The sequence below is a fragment of the Macrobrachium rosenbergii genome, chromosome 39 (genome assembly GCF_040412425.1).
Source record: "Macrobrachium rosenbergii isolate ZJJX-2024 chromosome 39, ASM4041242v1, whole genome shotgun sequence".
In the NCBI taxonomy this organism is placed as follows: Eukaryota; Metazoa; Arthropoda; class Malacostraca; order Decapoda; family Palaemonidae; genus Macrobrachium; species Macrobrachium rosenbergii.
In genome coordinates, this window is record NC_089779.1 from 3,978,799 (window position 1) to 4,000,398 (window position 21,600).

At 35.5% G+C, this 21,600-nt stretch overlaps 2 long non-coding RNA genes across 3 annotated transcripts in view; one reads left to right on the plus strand and one right to left on the minus strand.

The window, feature by feature from the left end:
- The window catches only part of LOC136825661 (uncharacterized), a 274,947-nt gene that overhangs the window by 221,906 nt on the left and 31,441 nt on the right, over positions 1 to 21,600 (plus strand). The window lies entirely within an intron of this gene.
- Positions 19,219 to 21,600, minus strand: part of LOC136825662 (uncharacterized) — a 41,865-nt gene continuing 39,483 nt past the window's right edge. Inside the window, exons 3-4 of the long non-coding RNA XR_010849392.1 lie at positions 19,958 to 20,107; positions 19,219 to 19,675 (exon numbers count right to left, since the gene is read on the minus strand). This is a non-coding gene — a long non-coding RNA (uncharacterized lncRNA). The remainder of the gene's footprint in view (positions 19,676 to 19,957; positions 20,108 to 21,600) is intronic.

Sequence of the window (21,600 nt, forward strand, 5' to 3'; positions counted from 1 at the left end):
TAAGATCAAATATAAAAGCGTTTAAGCTTTTTTTTTTTTATAAATTCGAGTTGCAAAACAATTGAGTATCTTTGATAAAGTCTAGTATAAAAACTTTAATTCTTTTATAGTCAAATGTAAAATCACTGGCATTTCATTTATAAACACAACAGTACAAGTACTGGCTCAGTTCTATCGATATAAGAAAATATAAAATGCCCAACTTTAATAATCGACAAGTTTTACAAAGAGTCCCAAATGAATTATTGTTCGTATGGCTCGTTATTTGTAGATGTGAATCTCTCTCACAGAGGATTCAGTGCATTTGAATACCCAGAAAGAATCGTTACACATATGTGAGTAAAAGTAAAATCAGCCTTCATTTTTTGGATAAACAAGTACGCCTTGGGTTATTCAGGAAATGAGGACCTGGCCTTCTTATTGTCTTGGAGTTAGTGCTCAATAGAACTGCATTTAATTACAGCAGGCATTGGGAAGCAGTCAACTATCCCGTTCCAGAACGGTTTTTAGTAAATCATTCTTTTAATGCAGTTTAACAGTCGCCCCTTTTGTGGGTCACTTGTCTCAACAAACATTTTAGAATTTGACGTATTCGACGATACATAAAAGACTTTTTCCTTCCATGGAATCAGCTGTAATCAAGAATTTTGGATAATTCGACGAATAATTGGCTAAACAGTGGCTTGGCTGTTGCAGATCTAATGTTTCATTGCAACGTTGCTTTTTTCATTCACGTTCAAGATGATTTACAAGCTAGAGCCGTCTTAAATTCAGTTAAGTCTTCACGACACAATATCATATTCTCGCACTTTGCGTGCCGTATGTATGAAACAGAATATAGCTCAATTAGTAATGGTAAAACTGTAGTTTTTCTTTACACTGGTCGTAATTTTGTATATATTTTAGGCGTAACCCGAGCCGGCAGCTTCTCGTGTTCTTTGAACCCAGAAGGCAATTGTCTTCTTGACTTATGTATAACTATGGCCGTTTATTCTTACTTTCCATTTTCAATATTATCAGCAGTAATAGAAATAGTATCACTAATACAGTGTCTGATTCCAATGCCCTAAATCCTAATTGTTTGACGTTCTTTAGTGACGACATATTAGAAGGGCTTTCCTCGCATATCCTTGCGTATAAAAATAACATTTAGAACAGCCCTTATATATGTTCACAGATTATCATCCTGAGATACGAAGTGAATCACAGACGCATAAAGGCCATGATTACGCAAAGGAAAGTACTAGTTAACAATGCTCAGAGAAACAAGATTGAAATTTATATTCTTTTTTACTTTTGGTGTTATTAGAAATGAAACCTTGCTTTTGTGAATACAGGGGAGAAATTAATAGCTCTTCAAACATTATGATTTGTAGTAGTGTTTTTTTTTTTTGTATCGAAGTATTACGTTTATTCTAGAAGTTACTAATAAAAAATAACAAATCATAACCAAACTTTTGGACTGTGATCCTAATAATAAGGTTAATTTAAACTGGTATTCCAATCTCTGTTGAGTTCATTTTATTTCATCAGATGCGTAGGAAGGCAAATTCTTAGGGCAAACGTCACAGCTAGTTCGTTGAACTGAAGGTTCTGAGAACTGTATGGTATAATTTTAGAATGTTACAAAGAATGATGTGGATTTTCGAAAAAGTTTACAGCGTTTAAATGCTTATTAATAGTAAAGCTGGTAATTATATATTTTTCACTTTTAATATGTGCTGTACATCGATTACACATTTCTCTTTACAAATGAGAGATTAGCAACAATTCTGTGGATATGCAAAGGATGAAAGAGTATTTGAACGTCGGGGGTGGGGCGCCTGGCCCCCTGGCCCCCTGGCTTCTGTTGTCAAGGGTGAGGGAGGGAATTAAAAGACTTGAATAACAAAGAATCCAGAACAGAAAATTGAAAATAAAAAAAAAAGATTAAATATAAAAAAGTGCGAATGGGATTAAGGATATTCGTTGACCATATTTTTGTTATATTTTTTCGTTTTATATTCCTCTCAAATTAATAATTCATTGGATGGTATGAATGACGATTTTTATGGTCTAGGCTATTATTATTGTTATTATTATTATTATTATTATTATTATTATTATTATTATTATTATTATTATTATAATGTTGTTGTTGTTATGCATTGCAATTTATCGTAACATGTTAATTATGAAAAGAAAAAGTCAACATCACGTAAGGAATCTTTCATATAAAGCAGATAATTACGGTATATAATCATAAACATCTGATATATCCCAGTAAATGTAGCCAAAATTATTCTTGACATTGGAAAAAGTAATCATTGAAAATGCAAAACGGATTCTGACGGTACAAGAATATAAACTAAATCTTAACTGACACGCATTTGACCGGAAAATCGAGAACTAGATAAAATATTTGCATGTAAGATACGAAAATGAAAACTGATTAAAAAGGCGTATACGAAAGGCATTACAAAATGGTGTGTAGAGAATATTCTATAATTATTTTCTGGGGAAATTCTGCTTATGAATGGCTAGTGATGGTAGGACGCCATGGTAGCATGATCGGAATTAGAAATCGGGCAGATTGTAATCTCTTTCATTTGAGGCCTGAATGAATGGTGATTCTTGCTTGTACTTTAATCAAAATGCTTTTCAAAAGAGTTTGTTTTCCTACGGATTTCATGGACTAGAAAGAATTCAGTACAAAGTGTGTGTATATATATATTATGTATATATATGTATATGTATATATATGCATATACTGTATATTCATATATATGTATATATATAGGCTATACATATATATACATATATATGTATATATATACATATATATATAATGTATATATATGCATATATACATATATATATATATAATGTATATATATGCATACATGCATATATATATACATATATATATATATATATATATATATATATATATATATATATATATATATATATATATATATATATATATATATATAGTATATATTAAAATATGTCTGTGTGACTGTAGGCGTGCGTGTGCGTGACATGTGTAAAATTATAAAATTGTACCATTTTAATTTTATTGAATGTTAAATTCCTCATTGCAAAATTATTCTTATTCGGCATTACCCTTAATCATGAAACCTTTGTTGATATCACACTGGCAGGTTAGTGTTTCTGGATTTTATGACAGAATACAAAAAAATCACTCTCCTATCATACTCTTTTACATCTAAAAGTCAGCCTTTTTCCGTGAGCGCTTTGAAGGAATGAAACTTAAAGAGCTTTAAGAACGATCTTTAATCCATCATGAAATAGCAGTTCATTTTGCCATTTCTTGTTGGAGGCGAGCATGCAGTGGCAAATGGAGAGAGAGAGAGAGAGAGAGAGAGAGAGAGAGAGAGAGAGAGAGAGAGAGAGAGAGTGACCTTGTCATGCCCAAACGCATTTCTCTTGTTCATCCAACAGGATTATATATTACGAAATGACAGCTTGGATTCCTTCATAAATGTACATTTTGTTGTATGACATCTTAGAAATTCGTTGTTATTTGACGGAATGGAATTAGAAGCGTTTCACAAAATCTGTGGCAGTTATGATGAGTGATAACGAGATATTAGATTGACAGGATGAGTTTTTCAGAAATCATAAGATTACCAAAATGAATTTATAAAATGTATCAGTTATAAAGGCCTTTTTTTTTTTTTTTACAACGGACGGGTGAAAACATTCATTATGCAAATAATTAATTCGAGGAAGCCAGTAAAGGAACGCTCACCACATTTTTTTTTTCCCAAAGTCTGAACTTCATTGTGGTTCGTCAACGACTACTAAAAATATTACCGGGCAGATAGTTTTAGTATATTTGAAAAGATTCTTTTTACATCAATAGTTGTTTTAAAGAAAATGCTCTTTTGTATTAATATTTGCGAAAAACCGAAATTGCGGGAGTGATACGAACATTTGACGCGCACACGCAAACGTGAGATCCTCGTAGGGCGAGTGGGTTCCGTTCTCAGCTGTCACTGCTGGCCGCGAGTTCGAATCTCCGACCGGCCAATGAAGAATTAGAGGAATTTATTTCTGGTGATAGAAGTTAATTTCTCGCTATAATGTGGTTCGGATTCCACAATAAGCCGTTGCTAGGTAACCAATTGATTCTTAGCCACGTAAAATAAATCTAATCCTTCGGGCCAGCCCTCTCTAGGAGAGCTGTTAATCAGCTCAGTGGTCTGGTTAAACTAAGGTATACTTTTTTACCTCTGGTGATGATAGTGAGATTCTGTTGCTGTGGCTAGCGAGACAGGTCGACACACTCTCTCTCTCTCTCTCTCTCTCTCTCTCTCTCTCTCTCTCTCTCTCTCTCTCTCTCTCTCTCTCTCTCTGAAAGATGATAAAAATAAAGTTCAACTAAAATCCTGACTAGTGTTTTTTAATTTGATTGCACATGTTTCCTATTTCCCATTGCAGACGGAACGTGAGAGAAGCATACCCCCTCTCTTTTCCTTCGAGAATAGTCACTAAACTTTGTTCCAAACAATTTTTCTTCTACTAATCCATTAATGCTTATTATCTCCAATGGCAAAAAATGAGAGTAGGACAACATGGGTTAGCAGTGATGTAAATTCTCGTTGCCATAGGAACCTCTTGCGCCAACTCACACTCACGGTTTATCTCAACACCGGGGGAGAATCAGGGGAGAAGGAGGATTAATTTCAGCGGATGCAAGACGCGCTCCTACTCTCTCTCTCTCTCTCTCTCTCTCTCTCTCTCTCTCTCTCTCTCTCTCTCTCTCTCTCTTTCAGGGTCTATTCACCTCATCTAAGATTGCGAAAGTCACGCTATGGGATTATCATTTTGCCTAAGATCAAGATTTTGCAAAAAAAAAAAAAAAAAAAAATACGAGATATTAGAAATACTGCAATTTGCTTTCTCATCTATTTTTTTTATATCAACAAGCGATAAAAACTAAATACGTGTTATTTAGTCCTCTTTCGATTCTGCTCATGAGAGATGGATAAGGGTTAAAACCCCTTTGAACACGACGAAAGCATTGTAAGATGATAAATCTCGCGAGTAACTTCATTACTATAATAACATTACTCACAGTTGTTAGCTGATCAATATTCCATCACTTTATTTTTCTTTTCTGATGTCCTCTTATTGCAAGGCAATATTTTCTGTTTATATATAGTCATATGTTAACTCCAGGCAATGTCTTTATGTCCAAAAGTTCTAATGGATACTTACGGTATTTCAACATATTATGGTTGCAAAGGTATTAATTCTTTGAATATTAACAAAGACTATTGAAGTATACCCACAATATATGTATTTGAAAGTGTCACATAATTATGTGTATATATATATGTATATAATATATAATATATATATATATATATATATATATATATATATATATATATATATATTTATTATTATATATATATGTATATAGAATTCGTAGCTCGAAATAATTTTGACACTTGTCAGGTGACACTATTGGAAAGCCTCCGTTCCAGATTCAACAGTCTTTTTCCGTTGGAGTATAAATATATTTTTCAGGGAATTTTCATTCATGAACTGATGCTATTTTGAAATAATATATATATATATATATATATATATATATATATATATATATATATATATATATATATATATATATATATATATATATATATATATATGTGTGTGTGTGTGTGTGTGTGTGTGTGTATGTATGTATGTATTAAGACTTTTAGCAAAATATGTGCTGGCCTGTGAAAAGGGTGTATCCGGTGCAGGTGACATTTATGTTGAATTTGGTGGTTTCCGCAGTTAGATACAGCGGGTATCTGACACGTTCATTTTTGCCTTCTGATCATAGCCAAAATGCATGAGACATCATGACAGATTGATGGAAGCGTTGTGATATCTGTGGTGTCTGAAGGCGGAGTCCTTCGAACATTGACCCCGACGGTGTTGTCACGCTTCCGGGGAGTGGTAATTAAGTGAGTGCGTGCATAGGCGCACTCTCTAATGGTATATTATGAGAGGAACCATACGATGGCTATTCACTTCGATTTGTGGCTGGTGTGGTTCGCTCTTTGAGCTGTGTTAGTGTACAGGAACAGCCACTGTGAGGAACGGTTTCCATGCGGCCATAGAATGTGAGTAAGATAACTCATTAACACATATCTTTTCAAACATTGTGGAATACCCACTTTGCGTTGCAGTGAAACTCCTCTGTTCTCCATTATGCATTTTTCCGTTTTGTTCTCCATTATTCATTTTTCCATTTCGTTCTCCATTATGCATTTTTCCGTTTTAAATGTTGATTTCTTTATACACCATTTCAGGTTTGAATATATACTATTTTTCTTTTAACAGCAATTCTGGGTTCGTCCTGTGAGGACGAATATTTTGAAAGTGGTGTTCTTTTAACAAACTATGTGACACTTATTTTGGTCTAGAACAATTATGACCTTTTTATTTTGTTTGGTGACCAGGGTGTTAGTCAGTAGTAGTGGATGGTCTAGAATCATTAAGTCCATTGATTGTGAGTCTGAGTTACCTCTAGTTATGATTTCCATTTTTATGGGGTGTGAGACACTCCATTTCATGACCATAGCTTTTGCTGGAATACTTTCGTTAAATTTGCAAATAAAGTCTAGTTTTGTATCTCGGCATTTTATTCCAGAAGGCTTTTGCTGAGGATACATGCAGGGAGAGGAGTCAATGGATAGAATGTGCTGACCCAATACTACCGAAGGATCTCAGGGATGTAAGATGATATGACGCTGTTCTTAAAACAGATGTATAGTAAGAGATTATGACCCTATCTGACCATGTTCTAGGGAATAACATTATATATATATATATATATATATATATATATATATATATATATATATATATATATATACTTACATAAACATGTGACATCTTTCATAAATACATATATTTTCGGTATAGTTCAATAGTCTTTGTTGATATTCAAAGAATTAAATACCTTTGCAACCGTAATATGTTGAAGTATCGTAAGCATCCATTAGAACTTTTGGACATACGAACATTACCTTGAGCTAACATATGACTAAGAGGTATTTAAAATGTACACATCTAAATCATGTTTATTCCTAACGTTATTCATCAGATGTAAATAAACCTGTGATCAAAATATTTCTTAAAATGCCATTGAACGCTTTTAGTAAAAAGGTATTCGATAATGGATATAATTTTAATGGAAGTCCCTGATACTGTTGCAATGGATAATAAACCAAAGAAACGTCAGTTTATGAATTAAATTTCCCCTGAAATATATTTATACTCCAACGAAAAAAGATTTATTGAATCTGGAACGAAAGATTTCCACTAGAGAGCCATCCAAGAAATGTCAAAAAATCTCGAGCTACGAATTCTGCCTCGTCAATTCGTGTCATGTTTCATTATTTAAGAAAAGGACCGAGTCTCGGAATATCCATACGAATCGTTCGGGTGAACTTCAATTGAAAACTATTGAGGTATTTGTAAATCTGTCTTTTAGTTTTGCAGTTACATTTAAGAACATTATACAAAATCATAGTGTCCAGTGGATAAAAAAAATTCAACATATAATTGCATAAGGTATAGACCTTCCTCCTACGAGGTAATGTTGCACAAAACCAACTAAATGGCACCTTTCTTTTATCCAGAATTTCAAAAACGGGGATATAATGACATTGTATTTATTGGGAATTGGAAAGTTAATAATTAGCAGAATATCCAGATATTTAAGAACAAAAGCGTGAAAATGCATTGAAACAAATTTGCTTTACCTCTCGGCTCACATGTGTTAATGGAGTCCTACAAAACTCATGACATCTTCTGATTTTCAGTGTTAAATTACTGTACTATCACTAACATTTAATTCTTTTTTTCGTTTTCGAAAGAGAAGGAAAGAAATGCCTTGCTTAGTATTTACCTTCTCTTACGTAACAAAGTTTATTGTCTTGAAAAATGAAAAAATAACAACCCATGACTTGGTAAGGTCAGCCGACAGCGTAGGCTCTCTTCAGTGGGAGGATATATCGAGGCAGGAGTTAGTCCACTACTCCGAGGTCCTTCTCCAATAAGGGGCAGTGACAGCTGTCTCTCAAGTACCAAATGTTTATGGCAGGTTCCCATGTTCACATTCCTGCCTTCTGACACTTACCCTTTATCTTTATTGAAGCTCATATTTTGGTTAAGATCTGTTAACATCATTATGAAGAGAAATAGTTCATACAGCAGTGGGAACATTTCATTGATGCTGCAAATAATATAATAATAATATATAATAATAAAAAAAAAACGTTTCGTTTCGGGTTACCTCTTAACGCCAACTGTTGCTAGCAATGTGAATGGTGTGATAAAAGTAAGTGAATTAAGACGATCTCTGAACTAGGAGATAGTTGAGGTTTATTCTCTCTGAGGAAATTTTACCATGACTGTATGATACAACCGACTCGAATGAATGAAACTGTTAACTATGGATGCGAAAGAAAAAAAAATCGACCAAGAATACCAGTTTTTAAAAAATAAGATTTTTTGAAAGAGTGATTGTGAAATGAGACGAACCTTCCGATAGTGATTGTGAAATGAGACGAACCTTCCAAGAGTGATTGTGAAATGAGACGAACCTTCCAACCGCCTGTTCTCAACGTTGAAAAGAGTGGTAAATCCCGGTGCTGCGTAAACTTAACGTAGTAAACGTTGCCAAGAGAAAAAGAAAGATAGGGTTACCGATCACGCCAAAAGTTTTCCTCGCTCTTTCATGAAAAAAATCTAATGTTTCAGCTCTTTAACGTAAATGAAAAAAACGTGTGTAATTAGAGCTCCGAAAGCACAGTCACGCAGCATTAAACCTTCTGTCAAAAAACCTGCATTGCATCTGAAGTTAATAACGCGTTCACTTTATAACCTCGTCTGAGTTGTTACTTTCTTTGGGTAGGACTCCTCCATCCAAAGACTAGAGGTATTTTAGCTTCTGAAAGCTCTGCAGTTTGTGTTTGTTGGCGTAGTGGCGGAACAGGAAGTCACTTAAATACGCTGAGAAACAAATAACACTCTTGCATCTATATGTTTGCGTCTTTTTATCCTTTGTAGTTTAGTCCCATATCTAGAAGGTCAGCGAGAATAAGTAGTAGGAGGAGAGAGAGAGAGAGAGAGAGAGAGAGAGAGAGAGAGAGAGAGAGAGAGAGAGAGCTTACTACATCCTCCTAATCACCTTATCATGTTTCTTAATCTCTCTCTCTCTCTCTCTCTCTCTCTCTCTCTCTCTCTCTCTCTAAATAATACCTACCCTGTTACTTATATTTATTGGCGTTTCATATAAGACAGGTTTGCTCTCTATCTCTCCCTCTCTATACCATGTTTCTTGCATTTTGTCCTGACGTAAATATTCTCTCTCTCTCTTTTTATCACCATTTTGGGATATTGTCTTGTCATATTTGATAATCACGATAATTGTTGAGACTTGTTTAAAACCAACTTACTATTGGTTTCTGCTTTAGCTTAGGTCATTTTAATTTACCTTCGTCCCTGAAATAATTCGGTTGGGCTTTTCATTATTTGTGCACCGACACGGTTAAAGCCTACCTGGCTGTCAGCATAATTGTGGTTAATATATATATATATATATATATATATATATATATATATATATATATATATATATATATATATATATATATATATTGGTGTGTGTGTCTGTGTGTGTGTGAGGCCACACAGCATTACCAACCAACTGAGAGCAGTTTTTCATATTTTTTTGAAATTTATATATATCATATTTCTCTGGGGCCTTGGTCCCTGGTCCAGGTGTGTCATATAATGTTGAGTTCCAGGTAATGGTGATCCGGATAATTGAAGGAGTACTGTTTACGACGTGTGTTAAAAAATTATCTGACCATAATTTGTATGTAAACAAATGAAGCTAAGGAGGCATGGTTTGGCGCACGCGTGTAGGTGATCCTAATGCGCATGCTTGAATTTTTTCCTGCCTGCAGAAGCTGTCAGTCAGCAGCAGACCACTGGTGAGTGAGGAAGTGTAAATGAGCATTGTCAGATTTTTGTTTTTGACAAGATGACAGAAACTTGAACACTGCTACTGCATTAAATTTTGTGTAAAGCTTGGCGATTCCCAAGTGGAAACAATCCGCAAGATTCAACAGGCCTTTGGGGTTGAAACAATGGACACCACACAGATAAAGGAGTGATACAACCGCTTCAAAGATGACCACACATCACTGGAGAGTGAAGCATTTTCTGGTAGGCCCTCAACATTCAGAAATGAGATTGTCATTGACCAAGTGAGGACCCTGGTGATGCAGGATCATTGAATTATGATCAGAGAACTTGCAGACGAAGCGAGCATCAGTATTGGACTCGTTTATTCCATTCTGAGTGAGGACTTGGGCTTCAGGAGAATCTCAGCGAAGTTCGTGCCAAAGCTGCTAATGATCGAGCAGAAGCAATTCTGTTTGGAGATAGCACAGGACATGCTGCAGACTGTGAACTGTGATCTCAACTTCAACACAGTGATCACTAGCAATGGGTGCTAGGTTAATGGGTACCACCCAGAAACCAAGTTGCAGTCATCACAATGGAAACACACAACATGCCCGAGGCCAAAAAAAGCAAGGGAGGTCCGCAGCAATGTCAAAGTCATGCTGACCGTCTTCTTTGATTCCAGTGGCATGGTTCTTCATGAATACGCACCACACAGCTCAGCCATCACCAAGGAGAACGAGCTACCAAGAGTTTCTGCATCTCCTTCGTGACATGTGGCCAGGCCTGTGGGCAGCAGACAATTGGCAGCTCCATCACAATAACACAACCGCCCATTCTTCACATTTGATACAGGGTTTTCTGGCCAAAAACAACACACCTTTGTTTCATTAGGCTCCCTACTCTCCTGACATGGCTCTGTGTGACTTCTGGGTTTTCCTCAAGCTAGAAATGCTCCTGTAAAGGACCAGATTTCAGTCCAGAGAAGACATCGTGCAGAATGTGACGGACCAGCTGCACACCACACCACCTCAGAAGAGGCGTTCCGGCACTGCTTCCAAAAGTGGCAGAACTGTTAGGAGGAGTGTGTGGCAGCTTAAGGGGACTACTTTGAAGGAGATTAGTGTGAGATTGTTGTATCTGAATACTAGTATTTTTTATGAATGTCTGATATTTTCTTAAACATTGCATATATATATATATATATATATATATATATATATATATATATATATATATATATATATATATATATATATATATATTGTATATATATATATATATATATATATATATATATATATATATATATATATATATATATATATATATATTGTATATATATACTGTATATATATATGACTATAAAATATTTTTTGTTACAACAGAATTCCGTCGAATATAAGGGAGCCCATAGAATCGCCGAAATGTGGAAAATAAAGGCTATATTTCAGAGACCAAATACTGTCTCTCTCCTCAGGCAAATAGTGAATGAGAAAAGTTACTGGAAAGCAGTATTTATACCAGAATATCCATATGTCAGTCGTTCAGTCACTCCAGTTGACAATTTCTCTTTAATCTTCTTAATCGCTGGTTGGAGGAAGATTTTATCTACAATATCTGAATCCCAGGTGCCTCTTGAGAGATTCATTGCATTCCTTTGTTTAATCAAGGCTGATTCCACCATCTGGCTTTTGAATCGACAATTACTGCTATAAATTATAAGAGACATATTCCAGTTTATTCTGTGGTTATGGTTATTTATGTGGTTAAAAACAGCTGAGCTCTGTTGTCCGTACCTAATTGAACTTTTATGCTGCATTAATCTTTGGGGGAGTGATTTGCCTGTGAAGCCGATATAGGTTTGGTCAAAATCGAGGCAGGGGATTCCGTAAATGCCTCAAGAGGCCCCTGGGATTCAGATATTATAGATAAAATCTTCCTCCAACCAGCAATTAAGAAGATTAAAGAGAAATTGTCAACTGGAGTGACTTAACGACTGACATATGGACATTCTGGTATAAATACCGCTTTCCTGTAACTTTTTCTCATTCACTATTTGCCTGAGGAGAGAGACAGCTTGGTCTCCTAAATATAGACTTTATTTTCCACAATTTGGCGTTTCTATGGGCTCCCTCATATTTGATATATATATATATATATATATATATATATATATATATATATATATATATATATATATATATATATATATATAGATATATATATATATATATATAGATATATATATATATATATATATATATATATATATATATATATATATATATATATATTATATTAGTAAAAGGGACATTTAACTTAAAAATTAAATATTAATAACAAATTCCATCATCATTGTCTGCACGGTGACATAAGCTATAATTTCTGTCGCTTATGAATAGTTGAATCATGGCATTTATACTATGAAACCAAGCCTCGGGTTCTTTCAGTCATGTATTGGCGAAAACAGTGAAAAGGGAGTGGTCGTACAGCAAGATTAAGCGATACAGAAAACGAATGATGAAGTACAAGGATCTAGACTTGGAACTGGGAGAAAACCCCACAATTGCACAAATAAATACTTAGAAAGGTTGGATAGCAAAAGGAAAGAAAGGAAGCAGTACTGACTCGAAGGTAAAGGTTCCCGTTTTCTATGAATCTTTAATCCTTTCTGATTGCCTGCACAACATGTCATGTTTGGTTTCTCTGTCAAAGAATGCTTTCCTTTTTCCCTCTTGCCCCAACCAAGTCTGGAGTTCATACTAGTGTTATATAATATTGATGACGCTGCATTAACTTTAATCGTAATTGATAGCATATTTTTTTATTTGTCTGCCAGTACTTCAAAAACCGGTATGGTAATAAACATGAAATTTTATCACTTCCGTTTGTTCATAATTTGGGCAAAGAAGTCAATTATATCACAGGCACCATTAATGGGAGTTTTTCAGTCATGTCATTATTTTCAGAACATATAAAGTTTCTTATTGTATGGAGTTAAAAAATTCTCATCTTAACCATTGAAACCAGACGTTCGGTCTGCTCCCATCTACAAAATTTGTACTATCTTTTATTATGACGAATTGTTTTTATTGAAGTCAAATGCTACTACGGAATGAAAGCTGCAAATTATCATCACAAATCTCCTTTTTTTCAAAGGTGTTATGTACCTTATGACTTTCATTCGCCTCAGAGGCGTCACAAAATAATCACAATGTTCTATCTTTGAATCCAGTTTACCACTAATTGCCTATTAAGAATTTCCAAGAAATACCCCAACCATTTTTATAAAATGCCAGCAAAAGAGGTTGAAAAAGAATATATTTTTGAAATCCAGATTGAAAGAATTGAAATTACGCAATTCCGGTTTTAAAATTCGAATATCCTTGATTACTCTGTCAGCGGGTTTGAAAAGAATGCATTTTCCAGTCACGCGAAAAGCTTCGTCCATTATTTGTGTTACACGAACGCCGACTTTGATTTATTTTTGACCGCTGCTTTTGGTGCACTTCATCTCCTTCGCCATTGTCGTTGTACTGTTGAACTGTACAGATGTTTGTCTGTTAACATTCTACCAAGGTTATATATATATATAATATATATATATATATATATATATATATATATATATATATATATATATATATATGTGTGTGTGTGTGTGTGTGTGTGTGTAATTGCAATAGCCACATTCTCGAATTCTTCATGCTTTTTTGGATTCGCATGTCACTGCAAAGCCTTAAGATTCAGGTGCAAGAGATATGAAGAAATTCTGATTGCTCGGTAGTGGGAACGATCTGGGTCCACTGATCAGAACTAGGTACCATTGTCCACCTGACCACGAAGAATTCTGAGAAAGTTAAGAGGGCATTGTGGCTGTTACAATTACATATGTATCTGGTATAAAGTCACCAGTAGATTCTACATATATATGTATATATATATATATATATATATATATATATATATATATATATATATATATATATATATATATATATATATATATATATATATATTGTGTGTGTGTGTGTTGTGTGTATGTATGTGTATGCGTGTTTCAATTACTGACTGTCTTTAACCCTTTGAACCCTTTGGGCTACCTGTACTAGCCCACCACTTTTTACCGACTCAATCCTTGGGCTAGCTGTGTTACCCCACTGAGAAGTTTTTGATTATTCGTTGCCTACTTCATCATATTGAATATTCTCCTTTATTTAGATCAGCCTACTACCTTCAGTGGTTCCTAGTGATTAATTTCACTCCAGTTTAAAATAAATCACCATCCCCATTCCCACCTAAAATCTTTCCAGATTAATAAACAAAACAAAACCGGAAGATCTTTTCTCGGCGGCTTTTGGCCTCGTTCAGCGGGTATCAGGCGGCATTATAGATTTCTGTTTTGCCTACTACCAAGGTCTAGACAAGGTCTCCTGCGAGGGATTATGGGGGTGAGGGGATGATGGATAAGACGAGTGACTTCACGCAGGTCACTTCCTTTCTCTGCGCAAACTCGTTTGCCCAAGAAAATGAATGGGAAAAATATAATGGGGACGTACATGTGGAAAGTTATCCGTTTGCGTAAACAAAGAAATTCTTTCCTCGACCGTGATGGTATAATTAATTTCCTTGGTTTGTCATTTATTTTTTACCACTAAAATAAGGTCCTGACCGGTTTCGACTTTATTTCCATGCCTTTTGGTAATGTGTGATACATTATATATATATATATATATATATATATATATATATATATATATATATATATATATAAATATATATATATATATAGTAAGAGTTGAGCTTGAAATTTACTTGATTAACTGAGATACTTTCAATGCGGCTAATTTGTGTCTAAATCTTTCGTTCTTAACTGCAGCTGAACTTTTCGTGTGATATCAGAACTTGGACATTTCCCGGTAATGAAGACTAATGGAATTTTTTTTACATTCCGTTACACTTAATTATTACCTCAGTTTCTTGTACTGGTTCTACCTTTTGCATGAAGCATTGCTTCCATTTTTCAAGGCAATTTCTGCTCCAATGTTTTATTGAAATATGAATGTTTCGATTTATAATTTTTTTCATTTACTGCCACCTTAATTAGTGGAGATTTATACAAGTCCGAGTTCATAAGTACTTGAAATGTGAATGATCACAGTACTAGGAATTTTTGCAAGATAGCTATTTCATAAACGGATCTAACACTGTGTCTGACAACTGACCTTAGGAAGTCTTTCCAGAATTTTTCTTGTCTCTTTGTTTCTGTGGAAACTATTCAGTTTGAAAAAGACTTATTTAGTTTTTCAGTTCCAAACTTTGCTCGGTGTCCGAAGTATAGATGAAGAAAATGCTGTACTTGGGTTTTCCATCCTTCTTTCTTCAATTTGTCATCCTCATGCTAAGGCAGAAGGTCATTGAATGATTAACACCTCTAATGTGTTCCCGTGCTTTGGCGATTTTAGTTAATATTGTGGGTTTCAGATAAACTCTTAATTGTTTAGGAATCATTTTGATAATTTGTAGTTGTCGAGCAACATCTTATCAGAAAATAGAGTAAACCTTTTATTTTTGTTTCAGTTACATCTCTGGTTGTGTTCGTTCCAGCTCTTAAGATCTTTGTATACGCAAGGTCGAAGTATGGTTTTATGATTGTTCCAGGAAAAATGTACGTTTTTATGGTCTATCAGCAAGCATTGCCTTTTTGCTTTATAAATATCTATTCACTGAGTTGCAAGCTGCAAATAGTGGTGAAAAGAATCATTGAACATTGATTGATAGACTAAAAAAAAGGACTAACTTCCTAAGGCAAGACAACATTTCTCATTGCTTTGATACGACTCGCTGTGTTGGAGTTGGGTTGATGGTTTCGTAATTTCGCAATCAAAGGATGCGCATGGGAGTTAAAAGAAGGCTAGAACGATAAGGCTATTATTGACTGTGCGCTTCTAGTTGCGACGATGATCCTTTTTAGAACGATTTCATCCTTTGGCAATTTCCATTTGACCTACTGAAGAGTCTTAAAGGCGTTGTGGCAGCTGGTGTGTGCATATATAGCTCTGTCCTATGCTTGTGTGATTTGGTTGCCTGTAGAGACGTGCACAGGCAGCACAAATACAGCCCCCAACTTGATCTCCTCTCTCTCTCTCTCTCTCTCTCTCTCTCTAGATCATTTACTAATTGTGTTAATGGTGCGTTCATAAAGAATTTACAGACTGGGTAATCTCTAAAATTCTGTCTGGAATGGGATTTTTATAATTCATTGCATGATCATGAAACTTATGACAATGCTGATTAAAAATAAATTGTTGTAAATGCAAATATGCAATGCACGGTTTTCATAACTTTGTCATGGTCAGTGCTTATTGTTGATATTACTGATATTCTTTCTCGTGCTTTTCCAGAAGTCACGCATGTTTGTTTTGAACGTTTAATGGCTTTTTGATTTCTCCACCCATTGTTTTGATCTTTCTCATTCTAAACACAAAGAAAGTAAACAGAAGTCAAATGAAAAACATCATCATTTTGATGACTGAAATATGATGCCAATATCTCATTTAATTAATCCGTTAGTTCTGTCCTCGAATAATGATGCTGAAACCTGCAGTTTTCAAAATGTTGTGATTTTTTCCTAAAAGTAAGAATATGTTTTACAAGGCGGGTTCCACTACTTTTGCATTATCAAACATTAACACCATAAAAGTAATTTGTTTTTTTATGGCTTTAGGGAAATTTTATGTTACAAAAGGTTTCGGAAAAAATTCAACAAACATAACTATTTTCCCAGGTCTTTTAAAGGAAAACGGGTAATGGGCCGTAATTTACTTAATATTGTATATATAAAATTGTCATTTCATATATATTGAGATCATTACCTTTAAATACATTTTCTCTTCCTCTTCAGCTACTTTCTAGGCATTTCTGTCTGTCCAAAGCCACAGCAACTCCAAATAATACGTTCTAACCACAAACGTATCGTTCTCCATTCATTGCAAGATACCTCAAGACTTCAAGACTTGTCCATCTCTTCTCGCATGCTAATCTTTATGTCTTATATATTACACAGACAATTCCCCTCAAGGATTTCAACCATTTTAAATCCATATTCAAAACCTTCACTTATATTCTATATTGGTGAACTGGCTCAACACCCCAATCCCACACCTCCATTCCATATTGAAGATCTGGCTCAACAGTTCCTTTATATACTTCACTTCTGATTCCAGAGTCACTCTCCCCCTCTTCAGAATCTATTCCATATGCCATGATTCGTCCTATGCTCTACCTGTCTGTTACTTCCATCGTCTCTGATCTTTCCCTCATTCGTTATATTTATTCCTCAGTACGTTTTCACTATCCAGTAACATTCATGTCTCACTTTTTCTGGTCTTCATTTCCTCTTGCATATATATATATATATAAAGGAACTGTTGAGCCAGATCTTGAATATGGAATGGAGGTGTGGGATTGGTGTGTTGAGCCAACTCACCAATATAGAATATAAGTGAAGGTTTTGATAATGGATATGAAATGGTTGAAATCGTTGAGCGGAATTGTCTGTGTAATATATAAGAGTAAATGCCTCATTCATTGAGGAGAGACAGAGAGAGAGAGAGTTAACCAGACCACTGAGCTGATTAACAGCTCTCCTAGGGCTGGCCCGAAGGATTAGACTTATTTTACGTGGCTTAGAACCAATTGGTTACCTAGCAACGGGACCTACAGCTTATTGTGAAATCCGAATCACATTATATCGAGATATTATTTTCTATCACCAGAAATAAATTCCTCTAATTTTTCATTGGCCGGTCGGAGACTCGAACTCGGGCTTAGCAGAGTGCTAGCCGAGAACACTACCGACTAGTCCAACGAGGAACTAGATATATATATATACATATATATATATATATATATTGTGTGTGCGCGCACTACATCCAGCTGACAAATCGTTTTTACGTTGCTTCACTTCCATTTTCGTTCTAACCAACTTTCAGACGTCTGACAATCGGTTGCAGAAACACTTGTTCAGGTATCCTCTTCCCTGTCTTAGCTCCTCATTGGACGGGTGGGTATCGTTCTCAGCTAGCACTCTGCTGGTCCCGCGTTCAATTCTCCAACTGGCCAATGAAGAATTAGAGGAATTTATTTCTGGTGACAGAAATTGGTTCGGATTCCACAATAAGCTGTAGGTCCCGTAGCTAGGTAACCAATTGGTTCTTAGCCACGTAAAATAAATCTAATCCTTCGGGCCAGCCCTAGGAGAGCTGTTAATCAGCTCAGTGGGCTGGGTAAACTAAGGTATACTTAAATCAATTCTTCCCTGTCTTAACACTTAATGCTCTTCCCTTATTAATTTCCTGATTTAGAGTCCCACCACCAAAAGATTGAAACTTGTGTGTTTATAATAATGCATGGCTAGCATATCATTTTTGCGAATTATGTTCAGGGAAGCAGTAGCTCTAGTAAATGAATCATAAAGTTTATTTGAAATTAAATGCTGCGATTGGTCGAAAAATGAATGAAATAAACAACGCAATCATAAATACCCGGGGATACCCTGGAATAACGTTTTGAATCTGTTGTATGAAATATTATTTAAACGAAAATTACTGTAAAATGTTTGAGGGCCAAGCTGTGTTTAGATGGAAAAGAGAACAATATGAATCTGATTTATGAATAACATTATATTTTAATGAAAACGCTGTAAAAAATTATTTACAGGTCAGTTTCACTTTAGGAATTCTAACATTTCTGTTCTCAGTTATAGTGAACGAAAAAAGAAATTAAGGTTGTATATCCTGACCAATTATTCATGGGCAAGACGTCAAAGCGCCTGAAAATTTTGGCTCTCATAAATGCTCAGGATGTAGCTGACATCATTTCGCTCTTACTGAAATTATATAAACAAGTCCACCGCAGTGGAAAGAAGAAAAAAATTTTTAAAACCAAATGCGTCAATCAATGTCAAAAGCTCGGCGTGAATATGTTTGCGCATTTTATTTGTTTCTCCGAAATGTTGGTTAAATCATAGGTCACAGGACTCCGATAATATTTTTTCCTCTCGAGAATGTATTGTTCATACGGTCGGTTATTTAGGTGAATATCATTGGACTCTCCAGATGCAAGGGAATATGGTAGAAAAACAATAGCGAATATGACATGAAAAAAATTTCCTTTATTAACCAATTATTCTGGATATCTCATCGCAGAAACTAGGTCGGTTACTTAAGATGGTTTCATGTCAGTAAGAACCACTTCGCCCTTTAGCAGTTCTTTTTTGAAGGTAAATATAATAAAAATAAAGAGGAACCGCTGTCAGGACGAAAGCGTTTCATATATTCTTTTGAAATACGTTTTCTGATGTTGCCGAGTCCAAAAACAGTCCGGTTAGTGGGCGGTGAAGAAAAGCCAGTTTGGTGCACGTGACCTCACGTTTTTGTTCGGAAAATCTTGAAAAATATTTTGGCTCTAGACTTCAGACTGAAAACAGTAGAAAATCTTGGATATCTGATTGTAGCTCAATCTGGCGTTCGTCTTTTGTTAGCCAGCAAAGAACCTTTAACATTAAAGTCCTTTTGTTTCGATAAAATAAAATTTTCTGGCGATGAATTCATGAAAGGTCGTAATCTTTCAGTCTTGGTCAAATGTTAATCCAGATAGCTCTCTCTCTCTCTCTCTCATGCTGAAAAATAACAGTGTAACAGTATAATCAAGTAAAGTAATAACTCTCACTATGAGTTATTCTTGCCAAGTGAAGTTAAAAAAGGTGACTGACAGCGGAATATATTGTTGTTTACTTTACATTTATGAAAGTAAAAACAGAGTTATTAAAGAGGAAGGCAAAACGAATAAAGAAATGGATGAAACTGACGGTTGAAGTTGGATTTGTAAATAAGGACAATAATGGCCTATCTGTTTCTCTGTCTTTCTGTCTCTGCATACACACAAACACACACATACTCACAAGTGAATGCAGATGCATGGTAATTCAGTGGTGTCGCTGGTGACTTGGCTTTATGTTGGTTCCTAGGTCAAGTCCCCCTCAGTTCTGGTAGGTTTTCAGACCCTGTGAGCTGGGGTTCAGGGGGGTTTGGCGAGTGCGCAGTTGTACTTCCTGAAATATGCATAGTCATTTAGTTGGCGACTCAGATCTCATTCCTTTTACTTCTAAGCTCTGGAACTAACATAGATTAGATAACGGTACCTTACAGTTCATAATATTAGCCTTAATATGGAAAATAAGTAAGGATGGTATATGGAGCGTGACGACCATAACGGAGGATCTCCTGTCACAATCAGCTGATTCCATTTGACATTTGAAATCGCTATCGGGATGTCGACCAGACAATGGTTGAGTGGTTCAGAGAGAATTCTTCACTTCAAGCCAAGACTCTTCAAGAAATAAACTATGCTAAGACGTTCAAAGACATCAACGAAGTATTTTAAGTCACGAGTCTGTCTTACAGTCCAGAAGTCATCATTCATCCTCTGATAGGATGATATCCCTGACTGTTACATTATTTCTACTAATAAGCTCTGGGACTAAGCTAGGCTATATAAGGGCACTTCATAGGTCAGGATGGTATTAGGAGCCCTGGTTATCATAACGGATTGCATATGACATTTGAAATCTTTGTCGAGAAATCAAATAGACCCCTTTATGAAAACTGCTAATATACGAAAGAGACATTATTTCAAGAGTTCTTTGAGAGAGAGAATCTCTTGGAAGCGACAACCACCGGTTCAACCTCATTAGTGATAATGACTTTGGGAAGTGTGCGAGAATGATTGATCGCTATAGGTTATCTGACGTAATATGAATTTGGGCATCAGCGTCAAAGCCTTATGTATGATCTGCCTATCTTTCTATCAGTGTATCTATCTGTCTATCTATCTAAGGCCGGGTATTCACGATTAGGTTTACCTGTTAGTTCAACCACGACTGTTCAATGGATGAGGGTCCACATGAAAAGAGTAGAACTACCAGCTGGACCGTCAGCTCAAGGTCATCGCCCTCAGTGCTCGCCTAGCCTTCGTCGTAGCAACACTATATGGCAGCGATGGAAACTCCGCTGGCTGATGAGGATATGGAGCTAAATAGACGAGTTGCTGCGGCAATTCACTTGAAAATAATAAAGAAGCAAAAAGGCGTAAATACTGCCTATTAAAGAGAGATGTCTATTCTCATGCAATATTAATGAATAAGGTTAAATTAGAACGTGAAGCCTACTTTCACTAGTAACACTTTTCATAAAAAGTCAGGACACTGGCCTATGCATATGATTTGGACTAACAACGGTGTACAAATAGCGCTGTAGGGTCTAACAATGAAATGAATTAGGCCTATACATAGTTTATTCATATTCTGGTCCGAGCAGCTGAGATCCTACCCAGGCGAAATCCAGCGCCGCACTGTCATAAAATCATTGCTTACCATCCACACATGCAGCCACCTGTCAGTCAGTCAGAAGACCTCTAGGTAATGCCATCAGTTCATCAGCTCTGGTGAGTGGACTGACTCCGCCCACAAACTGTCGTCTAAATGGAAGTTTTAACGCCAGATTCGATGAACTGACAGGTAGACTTACAGGTAAACCTGATCGTGAA